Source organism: Macaca thibetana, chromosome 5, assembly GCF_024542745.1.
Source record: "Macaca thibetana thibetana isolate TM-01 chromosome 5, ASM2454274v1, whole genome shotgun sequence".
In the NCBI taxonomy this organism is placed as follows: Eukaryota; Metazoa; Chordata; class Mammalia; order Primates; family Cercopithecidae; genus Macaca; species Macaca thibetana.
Genome location: NC_065582.1, coordinates 28,634,126 through 28,650,218, shown reverse-complemented (window position 1 = coordinate 28,650,218; position 16,093 = coordinate 28,634,126).

Below are 16,093 nucleotides of genomic sequence, written 5' to 3'. Positions count from 1 at the left end.
TAATTAGTGACAATGTGTCATTGGTTAAATAATTATAATAAATGTACTACATTAGTATAAGAAGTTAATAATGGGGAAAACTTTGTAAAGGTATTTGAGAACTGACTATTTTTTTCTCAATTTTTTTCTGTATGCTTGAAACGGTTCTCAAAACTAAAGTATATTGCAAATACTATGGCTTACTACTGTTAAACATTTTCCCTATGGTACATATTCTGTAGCCACAACAGAATTCAAATATTCAACACACAACTAGACTCATGGCCTAATGCTCCATTCACTGAGTAAGATTAGCGGAAGTCATTTTCCAGCTATATCAAGCAATAAGAGCTTTAACAGTGAAACACTCAGGTACTCTGGATGGCTATTCTCATTTTGTGAAGAGTGCTTACACAGTACTTGTCCATGAGCCATTTAGTTCGCAGAGAGCAAGCCCTGAAAGTTCCATAGGATAACTTATTCAAGTATTACTTTAAAATTCCACTTATTTGAGATTTCTTTCATCCTACTTATGAGCAGGATGCAGAAGACTGTGAGCAGTTGTGACTCCTGCTGAAAACAGAAAAATCGTTGAGAGAGGAAATCATATTTTTCACATACTTTTTTTTAATTAATAGATTTTATTTCTTAGAGCAGTGTTAGACTTACAGAATAATTAGACAGACCTAGTGTTTCTATATACTCTTTTTCTGCCTGCCCAATTTCTCCCATTATTAACAACTTTTGTTAATGTTGGCCTTTTTTCAATTCATGAAGAAATATTGATACATTATTATGAAAGTTCATAGTTGCCATTAGGGTTCACTTTTTCTGTTGTGTGGGTTTTGCCAGATGCATAATGGCATGTATCCATCATTACAGAATTATATGGAATAGTTTCATAGCCCTAAAAATTATCTGTGCTTCACCTATTCTTCTCTTAACCATTCCCCTAGCCCTACTCCAGACACTGAAAACCATTGATGTTGTTGCTATCACTATAGTCTATTTGTCTGGCTTTTTCAGTATATCACATAGTTGCAATTATACAGTATATAGACGTTTTAGACTGTTTTTCACTTAGCATTTATGCATTTGAAGTTTAACCATGGCTTTCATTGGCTTGAAATTTCATTCCTTTTTATTGCTGGGTAATATTTTATTATGTGGATGTATCACAGTTCAATTATTCATTCACCTGTTGACCAATATCTTGGTGGTTTTCAAGTTTTGGCAATGATGAATAAAGCTCCCAAATATCTATGAGCAGGTATATGTGTGGAAATAAGTTTTCAAATCCTTTGGGTAAATATCAAGAAGCATCATTGCTGATTTTTATGGAATGTGTTTAGTTTTTATAAGAAATCACCAAACTGTCTTCCAAAGTGGCTATATCTTTTTGCATCCCCACCAGCAATGAATAAGAGTTCCTGTAGCTCTACAATTTCACCAGCCTTTGATGTTGTCAGTGTTCTGAATTTTAACCATTTGTAATGGTTAATATCAAATGTCAACTAGATCGGATTTAAGGGTGTAAAGTATTGTTCGTGGGTGTGTCTGTGAGGGTATTGCCAAAGGAGATTAACATTTGACTCAGTGGACTGGGAGAAGCAGACCCACCCTCAATCTGGGTGGGCACCAACTAATCAGCTGCCAGCATGGACAGAATAAGAAACAGGCAGAAGAACATGGAGAGACTAGACTTGCCTAGCCTCCCAGCCTACATCTTTCTCCCATGCAGGATGCTTCCTGCCCTCAAACATCAGACTCCAAGTTCTTCGGCTTTGGGACTCTAACTGGCTCCCTTGCTTCTCAGCTTACGGATGGCCTCTTGTGGGATCTTGAGAGCATATGAGTTAACACTCCTTAATAAACTCTCCTTTAGATGAGTTTGAGTCCTCTGTAGGGACATGGATGCAGCTGGAAACCATCATTCTCAGCAAACTATCACAAGAACAGAAAACCAAACACCGCATGTTCTCACTCATAGGTGGGAACTGAACAATGAGATCACTTGGACTCGAGAAGGGGAACATCACACACCGGGCCCTATCATGGGGAGGGGGGAGGGGGGAGGGATTGCATTGGGAGTTATACCTGATGTAAATGACGAGTTGATGGGTGCTGACGAGTTGATGGGTGCAGCATGCCAACATGGCATAGATATACATATGTAACAAACCTGCACGTTATCCACATGTAGCCTAGAACTTAAAGTATAATAAAAAAAAAATAAAGAGATAATCTGTACTCAAATAAATAAATAAATAAATAAATAAATAAATAAACTCTCCTTTATATATACATCTACCCTATTAGTTCTGTTCCTCTAGAGAACCGTAACTAATACACCATTCTCATAGGCATGTAGTGGTACCTCACTGTTGCTTTAACTTGTAAACCACTAATAATACCTGATGTTGAAGATCATTTCATATGTTTATTTTTATATCTTTTTAGTAAAGTGTTGATGCCCATCTTTTGCCAAATTTAAACAGGAATGTTTGTTGTCTGTTGAATTTTAAGAATGTTTTGTATAATTTGGATAGAATTCCTTTATTATAAATGTGTTTTGAAAATATTTTTCCCAATTTGTTGTTTGCTTTTTTTCATTCTCTTAACAATGTTATTCACAAATCATATTTTTAATGAAGTTCAGCTCATAATGTATTCCTTCCATGATAATAATTTTTTGTAGTATCTAAAAACCCATTGAAAACCAAAGGTAGATTTACCCGTCTGTTATCTTCCAGATGTTTTATGGCTTTGTTTTGCATTCAGTATATAATCCATTTTAGTTAATTTCTGTTGGGTGGAAAGGTATAAATTCAGTGTCTAGATTTAAGTTTTTGCATGAGTATGTCCAGGCATTACAATACCATTTTTTCCCATTTGGTTGCCTTTGCTCCTCTGTCGGAAATCAGTTGACTCTGTTGATGCAGTTCTATTTCTGAGCTCTCTATTCTGAACCACTGATATGTCTATTCTTTTAACAATATTACACTTTCTTGATTTATAAGAGTATAGTAAGTCTTGTAGTGTCGGTTCTTCAACTTTGTTCTTCTTAAGTATTGTGTTGGCTATTCTTTTTTTTATTTTTATGTAACTTTATCAGTCTTTCAATATGCAAAAAATAACATATTAGGATGTTGGGATTGGATTGAATCTATAGATAAAGTTGGGAAGAACTGATATCTTAACAATATTAAGTCTTTTTATCCATGAATATGGAATATATCTTCATTTATTTAGAACTTCTTTAATTCCCCTCATCAGCATTTTGTAGTTTTCATTATATAAATTATGTACATACTTTGTTAGATTTACACCTAAAACTTTTATTTATTTCATGTTAAATGGTGTTGTATTTTAATTTCAAATTCTGATTGCTCATTGCTGATATATAGGAGCACAATTAACTTTGTATATTTACCTTGTATCCTACAATGTTACCATAATGTATTCTTAGTATTCTTAGGTTTATAACTTTTTAAATTGTTTAATTTGGATTTTCGACATAGATAATAATCTGATTTTAAACTAAGATAGTTTTATTTCATCTTTTCCAATCTCTAAGTCTTTTATTTCTTTTTCTTGCCTTAATGCAGTATCCAGGAGGACTTCTAGTATGATGTTGAAAAGGAATGAGAAAAGATACATCTTTTTCTTGTTTCTGATTTTAAGGGAAGAACTCTAGTGTCTCTCCATTAAGGATGATGTTACATATGTTAGTCGTAAGCTTTCTGTATATTCTTCATTAAATTGAGGAAGTTCTTCTCTGTTCCCAGTTTTCTAAGAGTTATCATAAATGGGTGCTGGCAGAAATCAATTTTTGAAAACATCAGAAGACTATGGAAATAATGAGTACTAAAATAAACTAAAATTAGATTAAAATTCCATTAAAAAACTCTTATTAATTAGCCTGATGATGAGCAGCAGTTTTTCCCATGAGGGAATTTGCCAACTCTCCATGTGACATGACAATCAGGATTAGCCCAACAGGACATTCTCTATGGGGATGAGGGGGGATGAAAATCATCAGGGTTACTTGGACTGGCCTGACCATTCACCAACACAAAAAGCAAGGCTGGATTTACCCCGGTACATTGTATGTATTCTGAATCCTGGAGTGATACAGCAGTCTGGATCTCTGGGTCCTAAGACAAAGTAAAATCATACAACATACCCAGTGTCACACTGCTTGAAATACAAGGAAAGGAGTGCTGGCAACACAAACACAGTCTCTCCCTCATAGCATAGGTCAGATTCTCAAGAGTGTGTAGGATGAGGCTAACGAGCTCAACTAAAAATCTCCAAGAGGTAGAATGTGGTCTTTCACATCTGTCAGCTCTGAGGAATCAGAAACTTGACACATTCTCAATCAATAACTGGTAGAGAACCACCATTTAGACTGTGGTCTACTAAGCTTCTGCAGAAACAACTGTTTTGTAAATTAAAAATCAACTCTAGACAAAATACTAAAATCTTAAAGATACCAACAGTGAACAAAGCAACTCAACTGGATAACACTTGAAGGGGAGGAATGCCCCAGAGTGGATTTTACCACTTTTGGCCTGAGGCAGGCTGCTGGCAGTGTTACCTGGATAGCTGAATCTTTGAAAGAAAATATAAAATCTTTCTGGCATTTTTCTGGCATGAGGAAGAAAATAATTGAGTTTTAGACAACCATAGGGCTGAACAGTGGGAGAGAAACCTGAGGAACAAAAGAACCAGAGAAAGAATGCTCCGAAATGTGTGCATAAGCACTGCCTAAATATCTAGGTTACCCTTGAACCACACATACGTGGGGCGGACACCAAACAACTAAAGCTAAGAACTAATGAACTGAATTTAGGATTGAACTTCTACATAAGATACTATGTTATTTGAGTCAACCAAATTAATTGCCTAATAAAACACACAAACAAATTGAGCAAATATTTGATATTTTGATGCTTCTGGCGGTCTTATTTTTAACACTTTTGACTTCAGCCAGGATACTGTCTTCCAGTTATATTTAATTTTTATAGAATGAATGATTGTAAAAGCTATTTAAAAATTATTTTGAAATAAAGGCGTACATGAAATAGTTCAAAAACATTTATAATTTTCTATGTATGAAACTACAAAAACATACATTTAAATTGTTATAATATTACTTACATTGCTTTATTTCTTTATATCTATAGCAGTTTTGTCACTACAGTACTTGTTTTTTCAAGCCATTTTGCCACACCAGAGGCAATTTTGCATGTCATTTCTTTTGGGAATGCCAAACTTTATCAGAAAAAAAAAAAAAACACAAAATACCATGAATCACCCTTAAATAAAACCTAATACACAGAGATTCATATAATATGCATCCTCACACACAAAAACATTCACTGTGTGAAGTATTGAAACCAGTTTGTGCTACAAAAACATGAACATTGATGATTTCTATTTTTAAACAATTCCTGACCACTCCTCTGAATTATTTACCTGGTTTTCTACCCATGCATTCATGCATGCATGCATCCATCCATCCACCCATCCAACCATCCACCCATCCAACCATCCACCCATCCATCTGGCACAGCAGCTAAAACTGAATTATAGAAATACTCAGACAGGAGAGAATATCCATTTGGCCTAAGGGTCAATGAACTAACTACTACATTTACAATTTATAGATTTCATGATTGGAGCATTTTTTCACAAAATAATTTCTGGATCCCTATGTTTAATTTTTGTTCCTTCTGTGCTATCCACATAATTTCAGATGCTTGAGCTATAGATTAAATTTGTATGGTGTATTTTTTTTTTCCTTTGGTCCTGTGTCACAATGCTAGGTAATTCAGCAGAGTGTAGAGTAATTCTTAAAATGGGAGTGGCCAGCCATACTGTGCAAGTCTTAGAAATACATTCCACTAAACCGAAAGTAGAAGATTCCCCAACTCAACAAGGACTCAATAAGGACTTTGGAGTCCTTAGTTGGACTCAAAAGTGCCCATGATTTTGTCCAGTATCAGCCAGTATGAGAGAAAAAGTGACAGAAAGTAAGATAAACGATTAAGAGGTAGTAGTTTTTAGTAATTGTATTTAAAATCTTACTTTGAAAATCTTACAAAGATATAGAACTTGATGAACAAATATCCTGAGCCCTTGCCTAAGCTTTGTAAAAATCTCGTGAAAGTGAAAGCTCCAAAATTTGAGCTTTGTTAGCTTCATTGCAGTATTGTCAAATTTGCTAATTATTAGTTGAAATTCCTAATGAAGGTACAAACAGAAGAAAAGTTTACATGTTTTCATACTTATCTTTCCATAATGGACAGCAATTTAGCAAGAGGGTCAAAATATATAATATTTTCCTCGTTGATATGTGAAAAGCAGAGCAAATTCTATTTTCTAAAATTATGCCTATGTAGAAGTTAGAAAAACCATACACTTAAGATATTTTCATGTCTGCTTTGTTTCAAAATTTTTGAAAAAGAAACATAAATATTTTGGAAATTTAAAATTGTTCAAATAAGACATCCATTCAAATCTCCTCATTAATAAAAACTATCTCTGTATTTTACAGCATTGTTTTTGCATTGCCTAAGGAAAAAGGATAACACCTCTTTGCCTGATATTCAAGGATTTCTAAAAAACTATTAAAACCTCTATTCAACTAAAATCTTTTGTATTTTCAAGGCTTCAGCCAAATGTATTTACTTTCTTTTTATATGGGCACCACGTATTTTCTCATCACCCATGCTCTTTCTTCTTCCGGAATATTTTCACTCTTTCTTGTTTTGAATAAGTCCTATCTTCAAGAACCAGCTCTTTAATAAAAGCATTCTCTCTATACTCAAAATTCATGCCATAATGTTTCCTTTTACTGTTTCAAACACTAGGAATTTGTGCCTTAAAAACTAGCTCACCTTTACTACTAATTGCAAGCTCGAAAGATAAAAGACTGCATATTTTCACTTTGATATCCCCTATGTTACCTTGACAGTACCATACAAAAATGTCTAGACAATAATTATTTGTTCAAAATACTGACAAAATTATACCCAATACATTAATAAAAATAACATAGTTACACCTAATTTGGACCCCCGAGGATCATCTCTGGGCCATCTCTGTTCTAAAACACAACAAGTCTTCTTAATCTCCTATTTATCTGATTAGATATTCCTAGTATACATATTTGAAGTTAATGTTGCTGTAAGAAAAATCTAAATATTTATTAATATTTTCTGCACTGTGCATACACATTTATTTTCTCTTTATTTTTAGGTTCAATTTTAATGCACTGACCTAGTTCTTTTGACTCAGTACAAAATAACAACAACAACAGATCACCTTATTTATAGTAGTTACATTGTAGTACTCTACAATGGGAAATGCCTGCTTCTCTCATAAATTGTCAAATACCACAGGGAATGTGAGAGAGTGATATACAAAATCCATCTTTAATAAAACAAGATGACAGAGGGTTGCAAGGAGGCTAAAGAGAACCCCTACAGGTTCAGATTTCAGGGATGTGTGGCTGAAAATTGTTTTCTAAAGGAGGCAGCACATGTTGAAAAGAAAAATAATCACCCCTTTTTTAAAGCAACAGGAACATGGTCCGGAGATTAACATGAGCTTTCTTGGACACATTTACCATGAAGAAGGAGCTGGAAAAGTTAGAATAAATGAGAAATCCTTTAGACATGCCATATTTGTAGGAAGCTGCCTGTTGGTGAGAAAGTATGGTTAAAAAGCAAATTATGAGCAGCCCTATATCTACAGATATCTGACAGCAGGAAATAGTAAAAGCTAACACAGAATCACAAATATACCCTGTGTCATAAATAACTTTACTGAAACTGAAGGGAATTTTCCTTATGCTTAGAAACTCTATTTAGTAAACTTTTCTAATATTTAGAATTTTACTGCATTTATATATTATTTACCAGATAAAATTACTTAATTAAAAAAAATAAACTGCCTGTATGACTGCTCTAACATTAGGTAGTTAGTGTCTGCTTTGCTTGTGTACTTGTTTTTCAGAAGGTAGTAGCAAGAGCAAGACCACTATATATTTCAGCATATTACTAAGGCATCCTCCTGAATTTAGCACTGTTGTTCTCCTTCCACTGAGTAGTGTGAAAATTAATAAAATAATTATTGGAAACAGTATTGTTTCTTTCTACATAAATGTTTATCATTGTTGTTATTATTATATTTACATAAGTCCAGTTGATATTATAAGCAGAAAATAAGGATAGAAAATGAATATAATTCCTTGAACTTGAAAGTCACATGCTTTTAAAATAGGTCATAGATTTATAGGTGGCAGCAGCTCTGGAAAAATATATTTCTTAGATGTTGGCTGAATTATAGGAAATAATCCTTGAGTGAAGTGAAAAATTCTGTAAGCCACTTACTTATTCACATGATCCAAATACAAATATTTAACTCATTGTGTTTGATTCCAAAACTGTTTAGATCACTAGTTTTTATGCACTAGTTGCCCCATTTCAAAATGAAATATAATAGACTATAGACTCTGTTATTTAACATTTTTGTTTTTCCATTAAGAGGTAACTGAAAGTTGAGTAGAATTTGGAACTGAGTGTTAGTGGTCAGTAGGGAATGTTTAGATTTTGCTGGCTTAATTATTTCATTCAAAACATGTTCACACATTGTGGTAATACATTCTTATCTGGAAAGCGTTTGTGCAGTACTACTGAATACATGATAGCAGCAGATATATATAATACCTACAATGTTAGTAATAACAGCATTTGTGAGCTGGTAAGTAGTACTTTCAGGACATGAAACACATAGCAATGAAGCAATGCTTCATTCATATCCCTCTAAAAGCAAACTTGATTTTGATACTTTTGTTGGAATAGTGGAAGTGAAAAAACTGCCTTTACATTCACAATAGCCTCTTATTTGCCTGAGAAATAATACCGGTGCTGAACCAATTGCAAATGCAAAGTAGAAAGCATTATGAAGAAAAGCAAAATTCAGTCATGCTTGCAAAGTCTGAAATGTAGTCACTACAATAAGAACATACATTAACAGGTGTGCAATTGATGACTGACAGATTGAATTAACAGATTTTCATACAACTCCATAAAAACAAATAAAGCACAGTAAAGGAACATATGTCCAGTCAAAACATTAGGATGAAGCATGTGATGTGTCAACTTTGTAGATTTCTGCAATTTGTGTGTGTGTGCACACGTGTGTGCGGGCACATACACATATTCGTGCTTCCTAACTTAAAGCCGTAGAGATTGTAATCAGTACACAGGGGATGACATAAGGGAACCAATAACTGGGGTAAAAACTGCCTTCCAATAATGCAAATTGGAAAAGCTGATTTAGAGTAAATGAGATTAGCCTTCTAATAAAGTAACTAAAAATAAAGCGTAATCTGTAATCATGGAATAAAATGGATCTGGAATAGCCTTAATCTAATCAAGGTGTCTACAGCATAGTCTGTTTTACATGATAATTTCAGTAAGTAAAACTTAGTCAAATATATTATCTATATGAGTCTTGAACTAATATAATTTTTAAAACATTTATTATTTTCAAACTTTTTCCATAAATATAACAAACTATCTATTGAAAAATATATCTTACTAGCTAGTGCAAGTAATTCAGATCCTATAATTGTGCCGATTTAAAATAAATAAATGTTTTTCCAGTAGGAGTGTAATTATTGATCCATAACAAATACAAACTTAGTAAGTACCCACTTACAATTGTACATTATCAAGGTAAAAGTACACCAATATAAAGAGGAGTCAGGGCTTATTCCATGACTATTATTCTTTTTCCTCAATATTAGTAAGTCAGAATTACGGATAAGATATTTTTGACCCACCCTTGTGCTATCAGCAGCTCCATGGCCTGGATAAGGAAGATAACTAACATAAGTCTATTTATTCAATAGTTTTGTTAATACTGATTAAGTACTTTGTGTTCAAAGTATGCACACACTTAAGTATGTTGAAAGCACAAAGAAAAATGAGGCATTTTATTCTTACTCAAGGTGATAGAAGTCTAGTCACTCACCATCACTGTAAAAGAAGACAGTTTTTTTAGGGCTATCACTTTCTTCATTTTTAATGACTTTGCTGGATCTCTTTCCTTATAGGATAATTTATGTGTGATGATATAACTACCTATTCTCAATGTGAGATTTCTTGGGAATTCTATCTAAAGGAACGTCATTGGCACTTCAAGGAAAGCAGTGGAAAATAAAGGTTTATAATATCATGGAACTAGTTTTTCAGGGTGAGAAGCAGACATTAAGCAGACAGCTATGCATTTAGTTATTTAGCGTTAGTAAGTTAATAAGTCCTCCAAATAAACAAAGGGTGCTAAACAGCACATACATAGAAATTAGAGTTAGTGTGTTAGAGAAAACTAGTCTGAAAAATAAGATAAGGTTGAGATTAAAAGAATAAATAAAGACTAAATATAAAACCGAGATGTTTGGCATTAAGAGAGAGTGTAAATTATCAGGAAGCTCAGAATTCTATTAAGCACTCAAATAATGACCTTATACAATAAATTTCTTTCCATATAAATGTTTTCTAATCTAAATGTTTCCCCTTTAATCTTCATTTTAACAGACCTACAGCTTTTGTTGAGATGTAAGACTTTTAAAAGACATTCATTATCTTTACAGAAGTGTGATTTCCCAAAAACATACTTTAGAAGCAAAAATCATTTGTGCTCACAATTGCTGTAGTAATAAAAAAAAAAATTCCAAATATCAAACACTTTCCTTTACAAGTTATCTCTTAAGCACTTGAGATTATTTGCAAATGAATCTTTTCTAGTGGTCTCCAAGGACTCTCACTTACTGCAGCTTTTTGTCTTTCACAGGTGAGGAACTTCAAGTGCCTACAATAATTTTACTTGAGCCTTAACTATCCTTTCAAAGCAGGTGCAAAAACCTAAAGAGCCATGATATTCATCACTCAGCAAGATTTTTATGTATCTAACATTGAAAGAAAGGTGCAAGTTTTATTTGAAATTACTTTAAAAAATCCTAGGAGAACTGAGTTATCCCCCAGCAACTTGCCTCACATAAGCAATTTATTCACAATTACGTTGATTATCCCTTGTCAGACTTCCAGGAATTTCACTTAAATTCACACTCCCATGCATATTCTGAAACATAGTCTTATTCAAATTGCTAAATAAGGGAAACAATGTCCTTAAAGATTATTTTTTATATGGCAGAAGACGTATGTGTTGGTCTCCTTGGGCTGCTACCACAAAACCCTACAGCTCAGGTGGCTTATCAATATAAAAATTGATTTCTTACAATTTTAGAGGTGGGGCATTCCCAAATTGAGGGGCAGGTAGATTCAGTGTCTGGTGAAGGTCTGCTTCCTGGTTCATAAATGGCCATTCCTTAGCTAAGTATTCACGTAAAGGAAGAGGGCCAAGGCATGCCTGGAGCCTCTTTTATGAGAACTCTATTTACATTCATGAGGACTCCATTCTCATGACCTCATCACATCTCAAAGGCCCTACCATCTAATAACATCACCTAGAGGGTTGTGATTTCAACACCTGAATTTGGAAGGGACACAAACAGACCACAGTAGGGTAGTATCTTAAATAAGACACTAGAACTATACGTTGCTCTGTGCTAATAATATAAAATTGTATTTACTAATTGTTCATGCAAAGGTACAACAGGAATTTTCATCATGAATGTGACCACATTCAAGTATTATGAGCATGATCATATATTGCTGCCATCACAATATATAATTAACATAGAAAAGTAATTCATATAAAAAGACAAATTATTTCCCATAAGTGATAATTTTACTATGAAATCGTAAAAGTAAATACAGGTATAAAATATATTATCAAATATTTATGTATACTTTTTAGATATGGTCAACTTCACAAGATCTTTCTTAAGAAACTAAGATGTTGCAAAAATAAGAATAATCCAAAAGTTTTTAGTTTTTTGTTATTTGGATTCAATTCACAGAAACACTCAGATACACATCTTTTACTATGTTGTGATGCCAAATGGTATATCCAGTTTGACCTATTTGATAACAGTTATTAATTAGGTACATAGACAGTGGACTTGTAGAGAAATCAACTTTTATTGACAATGACATTCTTGAAATATTTTTTCCTGTATCTAAGACAAAACCCAAATATTTCTCTCCCATTTTCATGACTTTTTCTTCATAGTTGTGTACATACAGACATCTTTAGTTTTCAAACTAGTGAAGATAATTGTTCATTAATATTTTCATGCTTATAAAACACAAAACACCAGGATCATGCAGACTTTTTATTAAAGAAAACTAGCAAACATTGTTGAAACCTGATTCAACAGGAAAAACGCTTTGAAGGCTAGAGATAGTGTGGCAGTCCAGGTCTCCCTAATGGCTGCCAACAGGCAGGCCTCCTAACAACTGTTTCAGCGCTGACTGAATGGTTCAGTTAAATATTAAACCATGATAGAGCCAGTGCAATTGTACAAAGACTGGAATATAACAAAAGCCCACCAAGAGTTTTGCCTAGGCCTTTCCTGGGCCTTAAATCATGACAAGATAATGAAGAAGTTCTTAATAAGACCCGCTTAGAATTAAACAAGTTTTACTGGGGGTCTGAAGAAACTCCATAGACTTCCACAAACAAGTTTATTAGGGGTCTGAAGGAACTCCCCAAATCTCCATGATTTAGCAGGAGACAAGATAAAAGTAATTACCCCAGCACCTGCACCCATTTAGATTAAGTAAATTTACTGAGGATTCAGAGGAAGGTCTTGAGGACTCAGATCTTAGTTATAGAGTACAAGAAGTTAATCACTTATGTCTTTAGATGAATGCACACTTATACATAAACACGTAGCTTAAAAGGTATATAAGCTCTGGAAAACTTAGTAACTTTGAGTTTGCCTGGTGTTATTTTCCAGGCCTTCTCCTTGTACCTGTTTGCAGAAATAAAAACTCTATTCTTTCTCAGTTCATCTGCATCTAGTTATTGGGCCAAGAGAATAAGCAGCCTGATCCACAGTTTGGTCCATGAACAATGGTGTTTTTTTTTGAAGAGAGTTGGGGACTGTTTTCCACCCATCTGTTTACAAGTTTACAATGCAGGATAAGGAAGCCAGAGAGCCTTCTCCCCTCCACAGAGATTTGTTTATATGCCAGTGTTTCTCTCTCCCTAGAGGAGAGGATGGATCAATGTGCCAACCACCCTGTTTATGCTCCAAGTCTCATCATTCCATCATCATTCTCCTGCAGCACAATCCCACTGCATGTATGAGATAACATCATGTTTTTCCTCATTGCCCTGTGGGAAATGGAGCTAGGAGAACCAGTGCTAAGATGTGCTGTTAGTAATAAACAGACCGTCTCCGATCCCAAGACTTCATGTTTCACATCAGAATACCTATATGTAAACTAACCCATGTGAAAGCAAGGTTCAATGACAAAAGCACTAGAACAAGAAAAAATGCACTTGCTAAAGGGATGCTTTGCAAGGAAGTCAGACCTCAGAAAGATTCACTCATCAAATAACACACACACACAGAGACACACACACCCCCCCACACACCCACACAAAGTATTTCAGGACAAAAGAAACTGCAAAATTACCAGGGTTAGCATGTTAGTACCGGTTATGGAAAATAGACTCTTTCTCAAATAATTTCTATATCCACATAGAATGTAACGTGTCTTCCAAAATCAGCATTGCGCAGCCCAGGGATAAAGGAGTTTGCTTCTGAGTTTGTTTGTTTTTTCAATTCCTAGTCAGCAACAAAAAGAAAATGCTTAAACTATTACACTGTTCGTTTGTTTATCTCAGGGTTCAAAGTATCCCACACTTTATCAGCTGTAGGAAATTAAATTTGTATTTATTCCTGATAGCAGTTAAACAAAATGTCGGTTTTGGTTCCCCAGTTCTTCCTTGTGATCAAACCTCTGCTGCTAAGGCACAGTTTAAACACAGAAGTTGATGCTGAAATGTTTGGAATTCACTACCATTATTTTTTCATTGCCCAGGTTTATTTGCAGAGATATAACAAAATATGTTAAATAATAGGCCAACACTTACTTGTCAAGAGATACTGATTAGTGGGCAAAGCCATTCTTATTTTCTGGTTAGCAAAACTGGAATCTAGACAGTCGTCTAAAGTCTCTAGGGTTGTAATTTATTTCAAGGAGTCAGTGATATTTCATTTCCCATATCAGCTTCTCTGAAAAGATCAGAAACCAAGAACCTTTGAATCTAACTCATCCATGTTTCACCTGTGGTACCTATAACTATAAAGGTATATTCTGTCTTTTCTGAGATCCCAAGGTTGTTAATATTCCCTTCCTGCCAGAAGGTAATGTTCTTTACTACCTTTGTCTGTAATTTTATAAATTGTAGAAAGATAACAGGCTTGCTTCCAGGTATTCATTTTTAAATGTAAAAAGAGGTCCTCTGTTATATTTATCATACCTAACTAATGAGATTTCTATCATAGTTTAGCTACATATTTGATTTATCTAAATATATCCTTTTAGGAAAAGGGTATATTCTTAAACCTAAATAAAGAATTATATAGATATTAAAAGCAAATAAATATGATAAATGTGCTGGGAAATATTTAAAAACTATCGTTATCATTTTGAACATATTTGTAAACAAGATCAATTAATGTTTATAATTATTTTCCAAAAGTGTAATTATTAAGTGTTTTTTTCCCTGGAAAGTATTACCATAAAAACATTGATAATCATTTTGCTAAGATAATTTGTTTAATTCTAATGGTTAGTTATATCCCTTAGTACATCCCTTAGTACGTACAAATAGTGTAGCTCTTCTATATGCACATGGATATGTTTAATATTTATATTGTTGTATAAATGTGAATTATTTTTTCAAGATAAAATTCACAATACTTTTTCAAGAAACAACAAACACGCAAAATTTAAGGTTACTGAGAAAAGAGGCACAGGCAAGAAGATACCTACACTTAAGTTGTATTATACTAAGATACTCCATATCTTCATGAACATTATAAAAAAAAAGTTGTTGTCTTGAGTTATGACTTCTCTCTGTGACAAAATAATCTGGTTGGTAATAGAATGAACCAGTACTTTAAGAAGAAAATACTAAATAGATAGGTGAGTTTACCTGTTTTTTGTAAAACAACTGGCTTTTGTTATGATGTAAGACATAAAATGGTGTATTGTGGTGTTAGAAGTTTAGGGTTTTGAATAAATCTATTTGTATGGAATGATGTTTATTTTACCTGAAATTGGTTAAATGCTCAATTTTCTAAACCACATACTTAGAGTGTTCTATAGTGAAAAGAGAAGTTCCCTGACCCCCCTCGCGGGATGTGCAACAGGGGTGTGGCTTGTCTGTTTAGGCCACTGCACAGTCAAACCCCTTATAGAAGGGTGGGCACACAGGCAGGCAGGGGCAGGAGCCAGGGCAAGCCATGGTAGTGTCTAGGGGTGGGTGCTTGTGACTCCCAAAACCCCAATGCGTGTGTTACAGTGCACTTTTAGCTCTGCCATCTGCAGATAGGCTTAAGTGTTAACCAACTCAGTGCCCTCTTGGTACCAGGTTCTTGTCCGATGTACAGGAAGAATCAGGTCACACAGACAAATTGAAGGATGGTAAATGTGGGGAATTTTATTGCCAGATGGATGTGGCTCTCAGAAGGATTGATGGGGAGCTGGAAAGGGGTTAGAGTGGGAAGATGATCTTCCACTGGAGTTCGTTCATCCTGCGGCCAATCTCCATTCCAACCATCCGCAGGAGAATTCCTCTCAACATTCCGACACTCCTTCTCTTCTCTCCTTCACTGCTGCACCACACTGCTGCTCTGCCGTTCTTCTGCTCCTCTACTCTTCTGCTCTTCTGTTCATGGAGGCTGGGGTTTGGGGTTTATACGGGTACAGGATAGGAAAGTGTGGCAAGCCAAAACGCAACATTTGGGCACAAATACTTGAATGTCTGTTCCCATTTAGGGCCACGGGTTTCCAAGCTTTTGAAGGTAAGGCCTTTGCTGAGGAACTGCCCTCTTCGACCTAGTAGCTTTCTGTCTCTTGTCTGTATCAATAGTACCATACTAGGCTGGGTGCAG